Source organism: Humulus lupulus, chromosome 8 (assembly GCF_963169125.1).
Source record: "Humulus lupulus chromosome 8, drHumLupu1.1, whole genome shotgun sequence".
Classification (NCBI taxonomy): domain Eukaryota; kingdom Viridiplantae; phylum Streptophyta; class Magnoliopsida; order Rosales; family Cannabaceae; genus Humulus; species Humulus lupulus.
The window spans coordinates 152,233,895-152,241,281 of record NC_084800.1 but is presented as its reverse complement, the minus strand read 5'-3'; positions in this window follow the sequence as shown (position 1 = coordinate 152,241,281).

Below are 7,387 nucleotides of genomic sequence, written 5' to 3'. Positions count from 1 at the left end.
TCAGATAATCCACAACAAATATTCAGCACGTACATTCAAATTCAAGATACAATCAATCACATATTACACTCATATCACATAATATTCAAGGCCGACGACTTAGGCCGTACCCTCTGTTTAACCCACTGACTCCGGCCCGCTTAAACCGAGCTCAGTGCATAATAAGCTGTCCTCGGCTACCAGTGGCCGAGCTGCGCCCTGTGCGCTAGTGAAACCCTTGGCACCCTTAGGTCGTTGGTTCACTAAATGGCTTGCATGGCATAATACCATCTTTTGAAGCGTTTACAATAGGGAACCCTTAGTCCCGTCACATATATTCAACCAGGTGTAGTTTTCTTACCTTTAGTCTATACAATTATTGAATTAAAAGCAACGCCCCTCAAGCACGATCCGTTCCCGAGCCTAAGCCTTTATCACCTAGTCACAACCAAAGTATAGGGTTCCATTAATACTTGAATATAGGTTTCTGGTTATAAAACTAACTCTCGGGAATCTGAATTCCACCAAGCACGATGGTGAAATCAATCCCGAGCATACTAGACCACTTTCCCATGCCTAAAACCCTCAAAAACTCATGTGTGCAAACCAAGGGCTGCGGTCCTTGAAGCTTAGCCGCGGCCTAGCCTGAAAATAGAATCCATGCCTTTCCAAACATAACATGCGTCGCAGCCCTTGCTTTGGATGCCGCGGTGCCCTCCCATGGCTGAGCCTCCTTGGCCCTTTTTCATCCTAGGGCCACAGCGCTCTAGAACAGAGCTGCGGCCCTCCCCTTCGTGCCCAAAAAACCCATCATTTCTAAGCTTGATACCTCACCTTAAACCATCCCAAAGCTCCCCAACTCATAATCAATTAATCCCAACTCCTTTAGCATGACTTAAACAACATAATTCCACAAAAAACATAGCCTAACACACACTAATCTTCTCTTTTCAATTTCTGAAACTCAAGAGCTATAAACACTCAAATCAGCTATTCAAATCCAATTTAAAACCTCTAAACCATGAGTTGAAACTTACCTCTTCTATTGAACCACTTTACCAAGCCAAAGCCAAGCTAAGTCCCCAAGTTTCCTCCTCAATTCTGCCTTAAGACATCAAAACCATGTTTGCCTCAAAACTTAACCAAAACCCCTTAATTTCTAACCACCGAAGAGAAAATTAAATTTCTTACCTTAACCCTGACTCAATTCTTGATTAATCCTTGAGCTAAGCCTCCAAATCCCCACCTCAATCCTTAGAAATTTCAGCTTGATTCCCTTAAGATTTCAGTGCTTTCCTTCCCCTTTGTTTTCCTTGAGAGTGAGAGAGAACTGAGGTAAAGAGTTTTAGTCGGTTTATCTTTCTTCCAAAAGTTTCCTTAATTCTATCTCATTGCTAAGTCAATCCCAAGGCTCGGGTTGCCGGAACCGTCCCTGAGGCCAAAACGGTAAATTCCCCCAATACTCCCGCCTAGACATCCTAACCTCGAATATATCTCCATTTATTTATTTTCGTAACCCGATAGTCCAAACCACTACTCGATACCTAAAATACCCCCGACTTGCCCAAAGTCATATCTTAAGTCCCGTTGTGACTCTTCCCGCTATCTGACCCTAGGATCGTCTCGAGTCGTGCTCTGTGAACCTGTCAACATAATAATGTGGTTCTCACATATATCACATATTTATTTCATATTATCACATAATATCATCAACTATCATATAATCGACATTAATCACATATTCACACATTTAAGTCTACAATATCTACTCTAATCCCATTTATGCCCTCCCGGCATGCTAATCGAGGCCCCTAAGCCTTATTAGCAAATTTGGGTCGTTACAGTATGCATGTTAAAGATGTGCTTATTAGCACAAAAGTCACTTGTAAATGATGTAGGATTGCTTATAAGCATCATTATTTCTCTTAAATGTCTCAAACGCTCATTAGTGCTGCTATATGTGGATGTGTGCCAAGAGATTCTTATTAGCACTGTTAAATGTTAAAAGGAATGCTTATTAGCATCGCTATTTGCCTATGTGTGCCAAAAAATGCTTATTAGCATCGTTATTGCTCTTGAATGTTATAAATGCTTAATAGCATTATGTTATGCATATGAATGCTAGGAATGTGGTTATTAGCGCTGTTAATGCTTGTGAATGTTAAGAACATGCTTATTAGCACTTTGTTTGAGCATGAATATGAATCACCATGCTTATTAGCATGATTTTTTATGTGTGAGAGTATTGGGATGCTTATTAGCATTGACATTGCTTGTGAATGCAAAAGGAAGCGCTTATTAGCATTTTTATATGGACATGTAGGTGAGGACACGCTCATTAGCGCTATTATAGATAAATGTATGCTAGGAAGTGCTTATTAGCGCCGTTACTTGTTTATAAATGATAGGAAGTGCTTATTAGCACCATGTTTGGATATGAATATGAATTGACATGCTTATTAGCATGATTGTTGAGGGTGAACATCTATTTGTTCGGTCTTTGGTCGTAGGGCGACAAGAGGTGTAGTTATTACTACCTAATGGTCGAATTGATTACTGCAGCAAGATATATGGTTGGAAGTATGCTTCCAGGGTAGACAGATCTGCAAGTCAGCCAGGGAATACAGGTTGAAAATGATAATTAGGGTCAGACCCCTCCGCCAACTCTTGAAAACTAGCAATAGGTGCTTGTTGATATGCAAGCTAGGCTGCAGAGGTAGGAAGAAGAGATTTTCCAGTTGGAACAATAGTAGGTTCCGGCGGGGAACAATGTGTTAGTGGCACCACCTGTTGCTACAGTACTAGCCGTATAGCAACGGTCTGAGATAGAGAACCATTAAGAGTTGTTACATGAATGGTACAGGAAGCAGCACCCTCTGGTTTTGAGGGTAGCACAGACCCACTCAAGGTAGAGTAGTGGATGAGTATGATTACATCCATCCTAGACTTTATGAGGATGGTGGGCAACAAGAGAGTGGCCTGGGCCATGTATATGTTTCGTGAGGATTCCCGAATTTGGTGGGAGGTAGTATCCCCGACTAGGAACATTAATACCTTAGATTGGGAAGAGTTTATAACTTACTTCAATGAAAAGTATTATAATGAGCTTGCTAGAGTTGTAAAAGCTAAAGATTTTAGTAAATGGTTGCAAGGCAATATGGCAGTGACAAAGTATGTATTGAGGTTTGATAGATTAGCCAAGTTCGTTGCAGACTTGCTGGCCACCGATGGGACAAGGAAGGAAAGATTCCTTCAGGGGATACGGTCTATGATAGCCCGAGATGTCAGAATTACAATAGTACCTGGAGTGTCGATATGCGCTCAGGTAATAAAAAAATTCCTGATTGCAGAGGGCACTGAGAACAAGATCTGGCACGAATGTGCGGCCAAAAGGGATGCCAGGAGAATGGGACCTCCCTTTACAAGATCTGGTAGGGACGAAGGCCCTAGTGACCATAAAGGGAAGATCCCAGATACTGTGTTGGCTTCTGGTCCTGATAGGAGGCCATGGGGTGTACAGACTGGCCGCTAGAGCGACAACGAGAACTGAAGGACATATTTAGAGTGCACCAGATGTAGCAGACATCATCTGAGGGAGTTGGTAGTATCCAGAGCCAGGTTAGATCACTGTTAGTGATAGTAGACGATAGAGAGTTGTCAATTGACCTAGTAGAGTTGGTTATGACCGACTTTGACATGATTTCGGGGTATGGATTTGTTAAGAGAAGTATGGGGCAACCATAGATTGTAAGAAAATGATGGTGACCTTTGAGCTCAAGGGTGAGGACTCCTTTTTATTTTTTGGCACTTTGCATGGACCCTGAGTACCTATGCTTTTAGAATTGAGGGCTAGAGACCTATTCTGGGCAATGTGGTGGATACCACTCAAGTCCTGCCAGTGGGACCAGAACAGACTTGGTCAGTCTGTGAATTCCTAGATGCGTTTCCAAATGAATTACCAATGTTGCCACCACACAGAGAGACAAGATTTCTTATTGAGTTGGCACTTGGAATAGGGCCAGTGTTTAGGACACCTTACAGAATGGCCCAAGTAGAGTTGAAAGAACCAAAGATACAATTACAGGAGTTGTTAGACTTGGGTTTTATTAGACCCAGTTTCTCACCATGGGGTGTGCCAATTCTATTTGTGAAGAAGGAGGATGGTTCTCTGTGGATGTGCATAGACTACATAGAACTGTGTAAGTTGACCATTAAGAACAGGTATCCTTTACCAACGATAGATAATCTATTTGATCAATTACAGGGAATAGATTTGCTGGTGGGCCAGTTGGCCAACATTACGCTATAGTCTACACTATTGGACATAATAGAGGAAGGTCAGATCTGTGGTTCGATGGATATTGTTATCAAACAGGAGATTTTGGATGAGTCTCACACTACCACGTAAACTCTTCATCCCAGCACCACGAAGATGTATCAGGATCTGAAGACCTTATATTGGTGGCTAGGAATGAAGAAGGATGTAACCGATTATGCGACAAAGTTTTTGATGTGTCAGCAGATCAAGGCTGAACATTAGACACTAGCAGGGCTATTACGACCCTTGGATATCCCAAAGTTGAAATGGGAAGACATCACCATGGATTTTGTGGTGGGATTGCCCAGGACGGTGGATCAATGCGATTTGATGTGGGATATCATAGACCGATACACCAAATCAGCTCACTTTTTACTAGTGAGGATGACTTATACAATTGACCAGTATGTAGATCTTTATTTAAGAGAGATAGTAAGCCTTCATGGAGCTTCAAGGTCCACAGAAGGTGATGGGCACGCAGCTGAGGTTTGGTAAAACTTATCATCCTCAAACAGATGGACAATCTGAGAAGATAATACATATACTAGAAGACATGCTGCGAGCATGTGTGCTGGACCTTGAAGAGTCCTGGAGTAATTATTTGCCTCTGATAAAGTTTTCCTACAACAGCAGCTACCAAGCGACCATATGAATGGCTCCTTATGAGATGATGTATTGTAGGAAATGCAGATCTCCCATTCATTGGGATGAGATGGGTGAACATAGACACTTGGGTCCTAAGGAAATTTAGAGGACCAATGAAGCTAACGATAAGATCAGAACGCAGATGCTCGCTTATCAAATTAGGCTGAAAAGTTATGCTGATCTAAAATGTAGGAATGTGGAGTTCCAAGTGGGAGACTATGTCTTCCTTAGAGTTTCACCATGTTAAGAGGTGGGGAGATTTGGGATGAAGGGGCGAGTGAAGCCCTAGAATTGTGAGACCATATGAGATGCTAGAGGGGAACGGTTAGGAGGCCTATAGATTAGCCTTACCTCCGACGTTTTCGGCAGTACACAATCTACTTTATGTTTTGACACCTTAGAAGTATGTATCAGACATGACTCATGTGTCGAGTTACAAGGGTCAGGAGCTTCAGGCAGATCCCTCCCACGAGGAACAGCCAGTCTAGACACTAGATAGGAAGGACAAGGTCCTGAGAAACAAAACTATTCCTTTAGTTAAGGTATTATGGAGGAACAACAAGGTCGAGGAGAAGACCTGGGAGTGAGAATCCACCCAGTAGGATTAGTATCCTAAGCTGTTTAGGTAAAATTTCAAGGATGAAATTCTTGAAGGAGGGGATAATTGTAACACCCCAATTTCCCTAATATGGCTTAGTTCCTTGATTAGGGGGTCAGGAGGCAATAATTTATGTGTTATGAGCATGTTATTATGTGAATTGTATTATGATATGATTATGCTTGCATGTTTAAGTGGATTAAATATGAATGTGGGCCTGTTTCTTATAAGAAGGGCATTTTCGTAAATTTTAGCCGTTGAGGGTATAATTGTAATTATGTGTGATATATGATTTCGACAACATTATTATGTGTATATGTTTAAGTTACTCAGCACGAGGTGGTACTAGGGAGCTAGTTGGCATAAAAGTCACATCGGTGCAAGATACCTGGCTCGGAGGAGCTTAGGTGTATTTTGGTAATTTGGTAAATTACTGAGAATTATAGAGTAATGGGCATTAATTGATGAACATTGGATTGTTAGATTATTTGGGAATATATGAGATAATTTGAGATTAGCAGGCATTATGCCAAATGACAATTTTTCCCTTGGAGGTAACCTTTGAGGTTAAATAAGGCAAGGGGAATTGTGGTCATTTGACCACATGGTTCAATTAACCAAGCCAATAGTTGAGCTTAGGCTCATTCACATACAAGGAATTCTTTGAGCCTTGGGAGCACTTCACCTTGAACAAAACAAGGCACCAAGGATTAATCAAGCTAGAATTTTGGAAATTTGGAGCCATTTCTTGAGGGATTGCAACTGTGGTTTGGGGCTACAACTTCTAAGGTCATCACCACTTCAAAAGTTAGAAATTCTGAGGTGAGATTCCTCTGTTTTGATATTCAAGTGGTATTCTTGGGTTTCTATTGTTTTGATTTCCAAGTTGAGTTGTATGTGGTGTTTAGGATGATTTGATTAGTAGGTTTTGTTGCCTAGGCTCAGTATACAATTTATGTGGCTGGTATTATGTTAAAAACACTTGGATGGGTCGTATTTAAGGTGTGGAATTGGCTAGAATCGCAGAGTTGCGATTTGTTGAAGAACACTTGTCTGTAGGTAGATTTTTGAGTTCCGGAGATCCAGCGCGACCGCGTTGGTGTCCCAGAAAGAGGGAAATTGGGTTCCAATTTGGGGGCTAGAGTTAAGCGGCACGATTATGCCGAGGGTGGGCACGACCACGCAAAGGGCCCAGAAGTTCCAATATTTATGTGGGCACGACCGCGCTATGGGCCTTGAAATGATGAAATGTTGATTTTTTAGGGCTAGGCCCGGGGGCTCGGGAAATCGGACTTGGGAGGCCGTTTGAGGGCTCGGGGGACATTTCTAGTGCCCCTTTAACTAGAAACCATGGTTTCAAGAGTTAGAGTTGAGTTTGGAACTCGTGTTCTGGGGTTAAGTTCTGATGAACATATATTTGTGTTGTGACTAGGGTTTCTGCCAAGCTCGGGTCAGGATTAGCGCTCGGGATCATTTCATTATTCGCACGAGGATCGAGGTAAAAACCTGCACCCGATGCGTGAGATACGTGATTAGGGCTCGACCCCGCTGTCAAGTGTATTATAATTTGGGCTCGACCCAACTGTTAAATGTAATATGACTGGGGCTTCGCCCAACTATTAAGTGTACTATGATTAGGGCTTGGCCCCATTTTTGAATGTATTACGATGAGGGCTCGGCCCAGCTATCAAATGTATATGATTAGGGCATGGCCCAACAGTTAAATGTAATATGATCGGGGCTCAGCCCAACTATTAATTGTAATATGATCAGGGCTCAGCCCAACTATTAAATGTAATATGATTGAGGATCGGCTTAACTGTTAAATGTAAACATGATTATGGCTC